Source organism: Crassostrea angulata, chromosome 7, assembly GCF_025612915.1.
Source record: "Crassostrea angulata isolate pt1a10 chromosome 7, ASM2561291v2, whole genome shotgun sequence".
Taxonomy (NCBI): Eukaryota; Metazoa; Mollusca; class Bivalvia; order Ostreida; family Ostreidae; genus Magallana; species Magallana angulata.
Window position 1 is genome coordinate 53,601,008 of NC_069117.1, and position 14,886 is coordinate 53,615,893.

At 32.3% G+C, this 14,886-nt stretch overlaps 1 pseudogene; it reads right to left on the reverse strand.

The window, feature by feature from the left end:
• Positions 1-3,888: 3,888 nt before the first annotated feature.
• Positions 3,889-5,040, reverse strand: LOC128192834 (somatostatin receptor type 2-like; annotated as a pseudogene).
• Between the last annotated feature and the right edge of the window lie 9,846 nt (positions 5,041-14,886).

Sequence of the window (14,886 nt, forward strand, 5' to 3'; positions counted from 1 at the left end):
CATTTTTGCACCCGTCTAAGGTGCAAATATCGAAAAATTCAAATATGCCATATACAGCGAAGTACATAGAAGCGTTTGATAGGCGTTAACTCTAGAAAAGTTTTTACGTAATGTTTTGACTGACCTTTGTCCAATCAGATCGTAGAAGGCGGAGTTGAGACATTACCGCTCGTGGCTTAATTTGAGAGAGAGAGAGAGAGAGAGAGAGAGAGAGAGTTATTGGAGTAAATTATAGATGACGCAGATGAGCGAACTGTATCAATAGTTATAAAGTGACAAATCAAGGGCTAGTATATTTATAGATTTAAGTAAGATGTCCGGCTGGTTAAATTTATTTTCGGCATATGAGCGACGCTACGCCTACCTCTACTTATCCTGATCTTTCATATCATTAAATTGGAAACCATGTTAAGAAAAACTTTTTAAAAAATGCAATTGTCCGTTGAAATAAGTTGTACTTGTAGAAGTTGCCTCATGAAATTATGTCAAATTGCTATGTCAGGTGGGGAATAAAATCGCAGCGTATGAGAGAAAGAAAGAAATAGAGAGATTAAATTAGCATCAAAACACTGAAAGTGAACAGCAAAGATACCAGAAGACTAGTTAAAAGATGGAAATTGATAATGAGATTTTGAAAAGTACTATGTATATAAAATATCGACGATATGTTAAAATCTTTGTACATGGATTTGCGTATATCATCACTTCTTGTAAATGATTAGCACACTTGTTAGTTCCCAGGAAAGCAAAACACCTATTGTCTTGTTACTGACCGACTACGGGAAAATATAGGATTTATTAATTTCAGAGTCGACTAACTATGGAAATGTATCCCTCGGCCAAAGTCATTAGTGACTCGGTTTCGCGTCGCCGTCTATGAAATTCATTAACCCGGTATGTCGGTAACAAATCTAATACATGTATATGTATATAATGTAATAAAATGAAGAATAGGGAAGCTACATGTAATTTGGGAATAGAAAAATTAACATCTGATGTAAGAAAGCTTGGATTGATGTTGATATGGTTAAAAAATACTTGCTATGGAATTCACTCTAGGAACACGTATACATGTATGATATTTCATTTAAACCGTTGACGTTACACAAATTTAGAAATCTAACACTTACATATAATAATCATTTTTTCTTGTAAAATGGTTTATGTTAGAATAATATATCTATTTAAAAAACAAACAAATTTCGCTCATATTGTAGTAAATGTATAATTTACTCAAGAAATCTCGTTATCAATGTTTCCTTTTAAAGAGGTTCGCTCCTTAGGTTTTGGGTAGCCATTTTGGGTCACCTCTAGTCTGAAAATTCTGCATCACATATTAATTCTAGTAGTATATTTATATTTCACGATGCAAAATTAACTTTATTGAACAAAATTGTTTTTAATTTTTACAGAGTTTAGTAAAGGACTATATTTTTGTGGCGGAAGGTTTTCAAGAAAGAAATGAACAATTTTCATAACTCACTAGATTTAGACTACTGTTACTTTAGCTTCCTAATTTTCAGCGCAGACAAACCTTCTTGACAGTTTGTGTGTTACGATATATTCATGATGTTCTAAAAAGATATTTAAACAATATTTTGATATTTATATCGATATATTTTGGCATATTTAGCTTCTATTTTATAGAAGTTCAGAAAAAATCACTTCAATTTTGGCCTCAAATCAGGTCATTTCATACTATATCTCAATTCTTTTTTTTAGATGTGACACCTACCTGTTTTACTTTTAAATGAGATATTATATCTATTTGTATGCAAAGTTTTGGAAAGATGACATTACTAATTTTTTTAATTTGTGTTATAATTTGAATGCTCCAAAATTTTGTAACATCTGCTGTGTTCATTAAATACTGACCTTTGAAGCCACCAGTTAAGCAAAAAATTTTAAACTTTGACTTATATTTTACTTTTATAGTCATTACATGTGTTCAACTTCATGCTGTATCAAAATCATAACTAAATAATAGTTAAAACCATAAATATTTGTTTGATTTATAAAAATAATCAATTTCCACGTCAAATTTTATAAACATTTTGAGGAAAATTATCAGTTCTGTTTAGGGCCCTATATTTTCAAAAAATGCCATGTGACATGGGTCTCTAAAAACTAAATGAACATTTTACGTCCTCATCTTTATATCCAAGTGGTTTTCGGATGATTGACATTACTAATATTTCAGGAGCCAACTTCCTTAAAAGGACTTGTTATTAAGACTGATTAACTTTGGGAATACTGTATGTTTTCAATTAATAACTACACATTAGTTTATATTACAGATAATTTACCATACGATCCAGAATACTTTTTGTGGGGTCTAATGATTAATATTGTAAAATCTTACTTTAACTGCATATCGACTCGCGAAATGTATTTTGTGAATGTTAATAAATAGGAAACAATATAAGAGGCTGTCATTTGCAATATAAAGTACACTTAACAAAATAAGAAGCCGTTTATAAAACAATAAAAACAAATCAAGAAATGCGTAAAAAGCTGTAAAGTTTTTAAATGTTTATTTAAAACAATGCAACCACCACACTGTTTTGTGGTTTTATGAATCAATTTCATTAAAATAATACGATACATAATATTACATTGACGGTCAATGCGATTACTAGAAAGGCCAAATTGTTATTTCAAAGAAAGCATATTGCTATAAGACTTTCCAGCATTGATGAAAGAAATCTATCCTAAATTAAAGACACATTCCTTGAGAATATAATTAATTCATTTTATATGCATAAAGAAAATATTTTTTAAGGTATTGTTGTGCGGTTGAAGTATATTGGAATTGTTTTACATTTGGCTGTGTACTCTCTTTTGACGTTTTTGGCGGGAAACCGCTTTCACTAAATCAAGTTCATCGCCAAATGCCATACTTATATTTATGAGAATAAGTACATTTAGAAATAAGCTAAATTAAATCCACTCAAACTTGCTGAAAAGATTATTTTCCGCCAAATATTGTACCACTAAATAAAATACGTTTACAGTAATATTTTAGAATTTTTATCATATTCCAATTACTTCACCTTCTCAAAAAAAAAATATACGGCCACAGTTTCCATTCATAAATAGATTTCAGAACTAAAAATTAACTAATGTAAAGAATGTAAAATGTTTTGTTATGTAATATCAAGTTAGAATAATTTAGAAGCATATGCTTGGTGTACTAGTGTTTTATACATTGGTCGTGTATGGGCCGTTTATAGTGTAAAAAAGTTAATGCAAAACGAACAACTAATTCATAAAAATATCTTTAATACAAAACAGACCAGCTAAAATCAAAATAAACTAACTCTTGCAAAATCAAAAGACACCGATGCAAAACAAACAATTTCAAGTGCAAAACAAACAGTCATTCACTGAATTAACGCTAGATGACCTGCCAAGAGATACAAGGAAAAATTAGTAATTCTAACTGTTGTATCTAGTTCTAGTCGACATTAAATTTGGAGAAATAGATTTTAGAAATTTTCAGCTCAAATCGTGCCCGTCCCTTTAAATAATCAACCAATACATAGATAAAAATGTCCTTACAGGATTTTGCAATAAGTTTTTATAACTATTTTACATTCTGATTATAATTATCCCTGGGTAAAGTTTCTTTTTATAGAAAACACATGCGTGGATCTAATTCAGATTACGTTTTTTTCAGATTAGAATTTCTCCTGATATCTCTTTGCACGTTCGTTTTGCATCGGTAAATTTTTGTTTTTTATTGGTGTCTGTTGATTTTGCAAAAGTTCTATTGCTTACGTTTTAAGCTGACCAGTTCCGTATTTTAGTATGTTCTAAAAATTAGTTGTCCGTTTTAGATTGACTTCTTTTTACGCATTCCACCGCCCATTGTCGTGTCCTCTTGAATTGCTTTGCGTTACAGTGTTTTTTTTTCTCATTTAATTCTGAAGGAAATAATAGAAGGTTCATATTTTTCTTTACATATTTCTTTTAAGTTATCAAGATTACTGATAGATAATTTAATCATATATTTTATAAAAAGCGACTTCTTTTCAAACGCGCAAGAAAACTTAATGAAATAAACAAGATGTATGGATTGGAAGAATAGTTCAAAAACACTGTCAAAGCCGCACCTTGTTGTAGAAATTTGAAAAAAATGTACTCTTCTGATGTTTGTATCATACACCCATTTTGAATTTCAATTTCTCCTGAATGACACGACATTTTTATGTACATACAATGTATGTACATAAATATGTTTTTTACGATAGTAATCAAATGAAATAACACAAAAATCATGATTATCACGGTGACAACTAGATTCATTCTGGTTTTTGATTGCCTGATACTTTTAACAGACATAGAGTTTTTTATGGCTTTAATTTTCCGAGTATGCAACACAATTGTGATGGCAGAAACAAGTACCACAAAAATGATATTAACACTTAAAACAATCTCGAAATCAACGTTTAAAGTAATGTAAATATAAGATGAAACAACTCCAAATAGAGCGCTAAAAACCCACACTGACATTGAACAAAAAGACACTGCTTGTACCGTTAAATGTTGTCTGCTGTGTAATGGATGAACAGTGATTAGATATCTTACAATAGAAAGTAACAACATACATGTATGACCAGAACAACTAAAATAAAGACAGTTATCAACTACCATAAAAAACGTTGATAATTTACGAAAATATAAGATATTTGTAAAATGATAAATACCGACAAAACTAAGAGAATAGAAGTCTGCTAGTGCCAGGTATCCAATGGCAGCGAATGTAGGTGTATGGTATTTGGATTCACATATGATTTTAGCCATTGTGACAATATTTTCAATGATCCCCAAGAAAGTAATAACTACGCAAATGTACATGACAACAACATCATTTGTCGTGTCATTCAGGAGAAATTGAAATTCAAAATGGGTGTATCGTTCGTCATTTAAATGAGGGACACTGTTACTTCTTGTAGTATTGTTGGTTCCATCATCGACCATTAGATGCCAATCATCTATTGAAAGTGTTCTGCTGCTTTCGGTTGTATTTATACACATGTTGTTTGGTCTATTTTTCGATGAATGAACTTCAGTCTTTCCGAAAGTTTTCAGTTAAAAATTATATCTAGAGTTAAAGGCCGAACATTTTTACCGGGTGGTAAATCTCAGGTGAGGGCGGGGCTTAATTATTAGAGGTGTGAAAGCCTCTGGGGCTTGAAGTCTACCTGTGGTCGTGAACGCTGCTAATCGCTATACACAGGAGGCAAATTAATACACAGGAAATAAAGAATTAGTCAGAATTGGTCTTAGTTTAAATATCTTATTGTTCTAATGACCATACGAAGCGATTTTATACGCGGAAATGGTATGTGTCGTCCGAATTTTCTCTAAGCACACGTGTGTAAAGCACAATTGAAAAAATGCAGTAAATTAATTCTGCTATAAAAGCATAACTCAGTACATTGTGTTTAGCACTTGACATTGTTTAAAAAGTTAATTTTAACAATTATAATAGTATAAGAAAACCGTACGATCAGGAAGAATGTGGCATATAAAGACAGCCATAAAACGTCGACAATTAATGGTGTTCGTTTTCCATGGAGTGACGTCTACATGCACCAACTTCCAACTGAGTGAATTACCAGTAAATAAAGCTTTAGTAGCACTATCACAGTGTACGTTTGTTGTAAAAAGAAAATTTTATATGTTTTGGAGCTGTCCTTGCATTTTCGTGGAATTTATTAGTTCACCCACATTCAACATAATTCAAATATAAATTGTGCGTATTTTCAATCACTGAATAATTATTTTTCATAATCAATTTTAATACTTGTAATGTTTAAAAATCAATTTTCTATTTCCCCTTTTTAATACATGACGGAAGATATCAAAGATAACGTTGTTAATTGCTAGTAAACAGAAATCCACGGACCTGGCAAGATCACGCTCGGACGATCACGTCAATCAAACTGGGTGCTATTGTTTCAAACTTGATTGACAAGCGGCATCATTTTGAAGTTTGTACAGGTAAAAAAGGGGGCGTTTGTAAAATGTTCGGCCTTTAAAGAATAAATATAAATTCAATTTTAAATGAATAAAATTTCATTTATAAATCAAGATATTCAAAATCATCAACATGCTACTCACTTTCAATCACCTGTCTTTCTGTATAGTTATATATGGAGTTTTATATGTAAAGGATTTCTTAAACGTTTAACAATGAACCAACGTATTTTGCTGCTTACAATCCGAACGGAAATTAGTAATTAATTCAATACAGAATGTCCATTGATCAGTAGAAAATAAACAATGACTACAGAACTTTGCTTTAACATAAATGTGAAATGAAGGAAGCAGCAATTTAAACAATAACTGTGTATAACTTAGTCAAATTTTTTCGGGTTCAACATTAGGGTAACTTCAAAAGAAGTTCGAAAGTAGGGTAACTTATATAAAAAAAACCCAGCACAATCGCCATACATGTTATTGTTTTTCCTCGAACTAAAATGCCACAATTGTTTAAACAAGGCACATGGCTACCAGCTAAGTTTCTATGACGGTCTAGTCTGAATTCATTTTTAGCAATATGACTGAAGCTTCGTCTACATATATTGACATTTCGTATCATTTAATGAGAAACCGCATTCAGTATCACTTTTTTTAAAAGACCAGTTGCCCTTTGAAATAAGTTTTTAGTTGGAGTAGTTGCGCGATAAATTGATGTCACTCTGTTGTACAGGAGAAGAATCAAATGGCAGCGTCTAGATTTGCTTTAACCCCTCTGCGGAGAGCGAGAGAGAGAAAGAGCGAGAGAAAGAAGAGAGAGAGAATGTTTAAAATTGAATATCATCAAAACATTGAAAATAAACAATGGTGCAGCAAAAATATTAAAGACTATTTAAATTGTAAAATGTGAAATGTTTTGACATGTTTTATCATAGTAAAAATAATTTAGAAAAGCGTTCTGATGTACTAGTGTGTTTTATATATTGGTCGTGTCCTCTTGAATTGTTTTGCGTTACACAGTGTTTAGTTCTCGTTTAATTCTGCAAGAAATAAAAGAAGATTTATATATTTCTTTACCTTTTTCTTTAAAGTTATGAAGTTTAATGACTGGTAATTCAATTATATATTTTATCAAATACGACTACCTTTTATTCCATTAAAAAAACTTAATGAAATCAACAAGCTGAATAAGTTGCAAGAGCAAATAAAAAACACTGTAAAAGCCGCACCTTGTTGTAGAATTTTTTTTTAAAAAAAATACTCTTGGGATCTTTGTATGTACTCAAAAAAGTCTTTTATTATATTAAACAAATGAAATAACATTTTAGGTAAAAGAGATCGTGCATTTAAATGAATGAAGTGCATTCCTTTCAAGTAAACCCACTTAAGTTTCTCATCTTTAAAATGTTTGGAATAGCTTTTTTTCATTTTTATCTTAGTTATTGGTATTATTTTTATATTATATATTTAATTGCCCGAATAAAATGAAACAAAAAAATCATGGTTATCAAGGTGACAGCTAGATTCGTTCTGATATGCGATTGTCTGATACTTTAAACAGAGTGTTCTTTATGGCTATACTTTTCCGAGTATGCAACGCAATATTGTGATGGCAGTAACAAGTACCACAACAATGCTATTAACACTTTAAACAATTGCGAAATCAAAGTTATGTAACTGTAAGAAGAACCAACTCCACAGCGCTTGAAACTCACATTGACAGTGAACAAAAGACACTGCTGTTATTGTTAAATATTGTCTGCTCTGTAATGGATGAACAGTGATTATATATTTTTCAATAGAAAGTAGCAACATAATATACGAGCAGCTAAAATAAAGAGAGTAACAACTATAATGAACGAGTTTGATAATTTACGAAAATAAATATGATATTTTTAAAATAAAAAGGACAAAACTTATAGAAAAGAAGTCTGCTAGAGCCAGTTCTCCAATGCCAGCGAATGTCGGTGTCAGGTATTTAGGATCACACACGATTCTAGCCGTGACGATTATATTTCCGATGATACCCCCACAAATATCACTAAATAAATGTTCAAAACAGCATCTGTCATTGTTGTGTCAAGGAGAGCATATCAAAATTTAAACCGGACGTGGGACACTTCATCTTAGTAAAGGACAACATTCCTTCCAATTATTAAATTTTTATTTCCATTAAAGACTAAAGGTGCTACACGTCTTTTTAAAATGTTGTGACATTTGCAGTTAAATAAGGAAACATTATTTCATTTCTTATGATGAATTACTCTGAGCCTTTTTGAATCTCTTTTTTTCAAATGAATGCATGTAACTACAATTTTTGAAAGTAATGTAATTTCATTTGTAAATCAAGATATTTAAAATGACCAAAGTGCTATTCACTTTCAATCAACTGTCCGTTTTCACCTGGTATCTACCGAGTTTTATGTTAAATACAGACGAACCAATTATCAATTGAAAGTCTATAATATAACCGTGCTTTATCACAAGTTTGAAATGCAGAACGGAAATTGGACAATAACATATTACAACCTACTCAAGTAGTTGATGTGTACATCTCTACCCACTGTCATTGTATCTTTTGATCAAACTCCAAAAGAGGGTTTACGTTAGGATTTTTGGGGGCTTTATTTCTTTGTTTGTTTTTGATAGCTTTCGAACGTTATTAAACATTTTCTGTTTATAAATTATAAAGGTTAAAGATTGGATATTTTGGCATTAAAAGAACAGCAAAAAATCAGAGTTTCAAATATAATCAAGCTAGACTCACAAGTTAGCACAGATTTCCCGAGCCCTCGTATTTGGATGTGGATAATATCCAATATTACGCAATAATGTGTAACATCGCTATGTAACTATCAAAGTAACACTGGTGGCTAAGAATTTTTTTAACAAAGACTTGAGATGATTAAAGATCGAGACTATAACTTTATTGAGAGCATGAACTCTACGGACTTCCACGGACTGATCACAGTCTTCCACGCGGGGGTGTTAAGGAAGCATATGGGCAATTTAGCGTCTTATTTTGACTGTTCTATTCAAAATCGTGAAATTAAATAATTATTTCGAATAAGATCAAAAACTTAGTATTATCCTTTAAAATAGATGTCAGTGCAAAAAATTCGGGTAGTACTTTACTGCCACATTGGTACATTATCACGTGACGACTATAAATAGCTTACGTATATTCCTTAACATAAAATTAGATAGAACAACACTACATTGCGGTTTCCAAAATAAAATAAGCCTACCAAGTGAAAGCAAAACATCTTAGTTTAATCAAAATTGCTGCTAGAATCCTATGTTTGTCCTTATTAAAAAGTTATTTATCCGGTTCTAGTAAAACCTTCCCAACTTTTATATAGTTTCCACGGAAAACGGCAAATTGCATCAATTCAACACACAACATGGGATTCTAGCAGCACTTTATAATATAAGCATTGATCAAACTAACGATACGTATAAAATTTCAAGTTCAATATATAAGGGGTAGTGTTGTTCTGGTCGGATTTTTACATCGTAAACAACGACAGAGGAAAGCCTGGCTGAGAAATAAAAGCAAATTTACATACCTTTTAGCGAATAATTGATAAAACTAACATCTACCCCAGTATTCTTATGTTCAATTCTCAATAAATCACACAACAATACTTTATTAGAGTTCTTAGATTAGTTATATTTTGAATATGTTTACAATGCTTTCCGATCAAATTCACACGACATTCAACTTTTAGTCATGACGTCATCAATGTGTAAATCTACGTAACACAAACTAGTTTCTGGAAAAAAAAATGTCTTCAGTATTTTTTATTTGTTTTTGATCTACATTTCGTTGCTTAGATATTTGAATATGTACATGATAATTAAGATTTGTGATTTCACGGAATTACATGCAACTCAGATTCCATATGCTTGCTTAACACCCCTGCGCAGGAATCTGTCCTTACCATGGTAACCTTCATATATCTTGTAAATTGCATGTTACGCTTGTGTAACAGTTTTATTGACAATAATAATAATTTACATATTTTTCTCAATTGCAATTTTAATGGAAAATGATTAAAGGATTGAAAAATATGTATGTAAATATCTACAGTGAAATGCTTGCTTTGGTGCTTTTTGGCTATGAGGGTAGTTGATTGTGCAGAAAAAAAAATTACATTTTTTTTTTTACAATACTAGCTTACTTTATAAACACACGAATTACAAAGGCAAACTTTTTATTTTTCAAATAAACCACGAACAAAGAACGTATTTTAAAGGAATATATATTTGTGACAATGTCGAATTAACAGCGAGCGCAGCTCGCCGGCGCGCAGTGCCGGCGCGAAGCGGGCTATACCGGCAAGGCGTGTGAATAGAAAATTCGGACTATAGTTGAACATTCATTCAACGGACTTTTTTGCGTCAGTAAATCGGACCACTAATGCATTGTTTTAATCGTCCCAGTAGTTCCCTGTAATCATTGCAATTTTTATCACTTCACATTCTCACGAGAACCAGCAAGACAATAAAATAATAACGATGTACACGACATACAATGATACAGGAAGCGGGCTCTATCCGCAAAGCGTGTGAATAGAAAATTTGGACTATAGTTGCACATTCATTCAATGGACTTTTTTGCGTCAGTAAATCGGACCACTAATGCATTGTTTTAATCGTCCCAGTAGTTCCCTGTATTCATTGCAATTTTTATCATCTCACACGCTCACGAGAACCAGCGAGACAATAAAAACAATAGCGATGTATACGACATACAATGATACAGTTCACCTTAGTACACTCTCAAAAATAATCGAGTGACGTCACAAAGGTTTACACATTGATCCGTTAGACTTTTTCGGCGTCAGTAAATTTTGACCTATAATTTATAGTACCAATGGTTTCCAACCCCACGTTCTCGCAAGAATCAAAGTGAAACTTTTGAGAAGCATATAAGATGGGCATTAAGAAGTTGGAGTTTTATTCGCTTTTCGCTATTCACTATTCGAAAAGCGAATATAATTCTGTGGTCGGTTCGCTATTCAAAATTACCGTAAACATGCTAATAAGCGTAAATTCAAAATTTCAAAATAACTTCCCTTTTTATTTGAAAAAATAGTTTTATAATAAAAATTATTACTTGCTGACCAACCCTGGAAATTGACATAATGATCGCGACCAGTAAGAGGCTTAGCTAGCCTGGCGAAAAGTGCGACATTTCGTACAATACAGTTAAAATGGGATTTCTTTTAAGGGGCTGGCTAACACCCTGTTTCCCATATTTGGGCCTTCATATTTGGTGAGGATGGGGCCCCGGGACAGCCCAGTAAACCCTCAAAAGGAATTGGGTTTACACGACCAGTAAGAGGCTTAGCTAGCCTGGCGAAAAGTGCGACATTTCGTACAATACAGTTATAATGGGATTTCCTTCTAGGGGCTGGCTAACACCCTGTATCCCATATTTGGGCCTTCATATTTGAAGAGGACGGTTCCCACTCTTTATCGACTTGCAAAATTGTAATAGATTTAAGAGAAGTGAACCTAAGTCCGGCAGCAAAATGTCAGATATTGTATAACTATAAAAGAATAGTACATGTATGCATTTATGTGTATATAGATTTATTGTTTGAAGAAAAAAAGACAATCCAGGAAAGTTGTTGCTTGACTACAGCCCCAGCCCCATCCCCTCTCCCTGTTGTACATACCAAAACATATTTTAAAGAAAAATAATTGGTGTGCAAATATTTATACCTTGATTTTAATTAATGTTGCACTATTTGTTTGAATCAATATTTATGTTATAAATCTATGTCTCTTCTACAACCACTACCACCTCGCTTGGGAATCCAAAGCATTTGCGTGCATTTCAGTCAACACTGGTCCGCTGTCCTCGCTATATTGAGTATATTCCTAGTCTGCATGAGTTCTAAACTGTATGTACATGTTTCAGGCACTTATGAAACTGAGTGCCAGTATTATCCGATATCTTGAAAAGCAAATACTTTTTTTTAAAATAAATTATAAAAGTCTTCAAAGTTATAACTTATCATGATAATTCAACAATTCTTGAAAGCTGTAAATTTCAATTCTTTATTGATCATTAAGGGTCCTCAAAGGGGTAGCAGAATATTGTATAATAAACGTTCATAATGTACAATTAACACATCCAAAAGATCTATGATTGAAAGGTTACAGATATAAACATTAGCACTCATGTACATCTATATGCTTAATACATGTAAGTATATTTACATATACATGTATTTAACGCCCACAATACATACAAAATTTAATGATTTATCACATGATGAAAAACTTATCATTAACTCAGAAATACAACCTGATCTTTGGGGAAATGTCCATTAAATGCATTTATGTCAAGGAAAAGCTCAGGTCTCGGCAACTACCAGGTTTAATTTTACACTCGTACAAATTCCGTTTTTCAAGCCTTATTCTTTTTATAGCTAATTGGTAAATAGTAATTTTCAACTAGGAAAGAAATATATTAGTTACAGATTTATGGTATCTAAAACAAAAGAAAGTTTTTCCCGAACCAGCGATCAATCAAAGCATTTTATTTTCTGTTAAGAGATGATCAAGCTTGTTGGAAGTACATGTATTTGCATTATTAAAGATAATTTCATTCTTTCTCCAACCAATGTCGGTCTTTATTTTATTCCTGGTTTCCATGGAAATAATCAGACGAAAATCATAAACGCCCTCTGGACTCCCGGGATCCCATCCTCACCAAATATGAAGGCCCAGAATTGGGAATCAGGGTGTTAGTCAGCCCCTTGAAAGATATCCCATTATAATTGTTTTATACGAAATTTCCTATTGTTGCCAGGCTAGCTAAGCCTGTTAATGGCCGTGTAAACCCGATTCCTTTTTATGGTCGACTGGGCCGTCCCGAAACCCAATCTCCACCAAATATGAAGGACCAAATATGGGATACAGGGTGTGAGCCAGCCCCTTGAAAGAAATCCAATTATAACTGTATTATAATAAATGTCGCATTTTCGCCAGGCTAGCTAAGCCTCTTACAGGTCGTGTAAACCCAATTCCTTTTGAGGGCCCCATTCCCACAAAATATGAAGGCCCAAATATGATTGCGCCCATGAGAAAAGGCTGCTTATGGCATTTTTTACAAAACAGAGAAATAACGTCACAAACATATGACGTTACGTCATAACGTCGTCTGAAAAGCGTAAATTTTATAACGCGTCATTTTCATCGCTTTTAGTTTTTATACCTTTTTTAAAATCTAATTTTCACATCATTATATATCATCTCTTATCATACTTCATTTGAACACAAATTTTATTAACTACATGCAGTTTTGTTTTTCCCGATCTGAGCTAAATGCTCCAACTTGGCTATGATTTGGAGAAGATTTATAGAAATATTTTGTTATCAATTTTAGGTGTCTGCCTCACCTTTTTTTTTTTATAGCGCATTAACATATTTACACCAATTACATCGAATTAAAAAAAATCTTATTTCAAAGATAGGAAATTATTATTCAGACCACATACTGTTGATTCCTTATTTTACGCAGGTTCTTAATTAATTCCGCGATTCAGCAGTTTTCCATCAAATCGCTAGAACATAAAATCGCGGATGCCGAATTTTTATCATAGTACACGTTTAATGTAGGTTAATACATATGTCCAGAAATAAAAGCGGAATTGTAAAATTCGCGAGATGCACTTCTCGCGATTTGACACGGATATTTATTCCTCGTGTTGAAATAGGAATCTACGCTTAAAGTGCGTGGATTAAGAAAGCAAAAAAAAAACAACAAAAAAAAAAAACCTAACAAATACATGTACTTGTATCGTCTTTATTCGGCAAGTACCGTTGCCGGTATTGTTTTAACGATATACGACTTTTTAATGTATGCTGCACGTACAATAAACATATCTTCCTGATAGATTACACAAATGCAGTAACTAGAAAAATTTCTGGTTGAACCAGCTGAAAAGATCACATTAAAAAAATCTATTTAGAAAAAAGCTATAGTCTCCTCAGGTGAAACCGGTAGGGGACTAATAAGAGAGATTAAAGTCTGCAGTTCTGCGCCCATCTCACCGATCCGGTAAACACTAGTATTGTTTAATATGTCCTAAGTTTAGATAACATGTTTGTGTATCCTTGCACAATCTTAATGTTAGGAACGCTGCATTTACATGTACAAAATGAATCTGATGTTCCCATAAAAAACTCAATTCCTTGTTTTAGTTCTTAACGAGACCAGGTCTAATTATCTCTACCCTATATGTTTTAATTGATGAAATTTCCTGCATGAAGTTTTACAGGTATATCAATTATTTTTAAATAAAAAAAAGAAAGCGACCCCGATTTCCTTCAATTTTTTATCAATGTTATCAATTTTCTTTGAAGTCCCTATGGGAATTTGTTGAAAAGGCGCTAAATCTTATTTTTCCCGCATATGATTTGTATCTCTGCCCACGATTTTTTTCGACCGATTGATTTAATGTCTAGAAATAGATCGTGAGGATTTCAGCTCTGTACGTTTCTATAGAGCTACAAGTATGATTCACCCCTGGTTTTTTAATGAATTGGAGGGGCAAAAGTGGGAATGTGTAATAAGCGCAAATCAAACAATGAAATGCTTTCTCTGGTAATTAATGCACGATGTGAAGATGGCAACATTGCAATAAATAAATAAATAAAAATTAACATAACACGCCCTAGCGGGTTATGTAATTTTTTTCTGTGATGATCGCTACCGTCATAACCCACATGAATCATCAATGAAAGTATTTTATTGTTTATATTTACATCCTTCTTTTTACAAATTAATGGATTGGTCGTAAAAAAAAGTAAAATTAACTTTATCATTGTTAATGTACATCAATACGTTCAATAATGAAACGCTAAGTCATCTTAAAT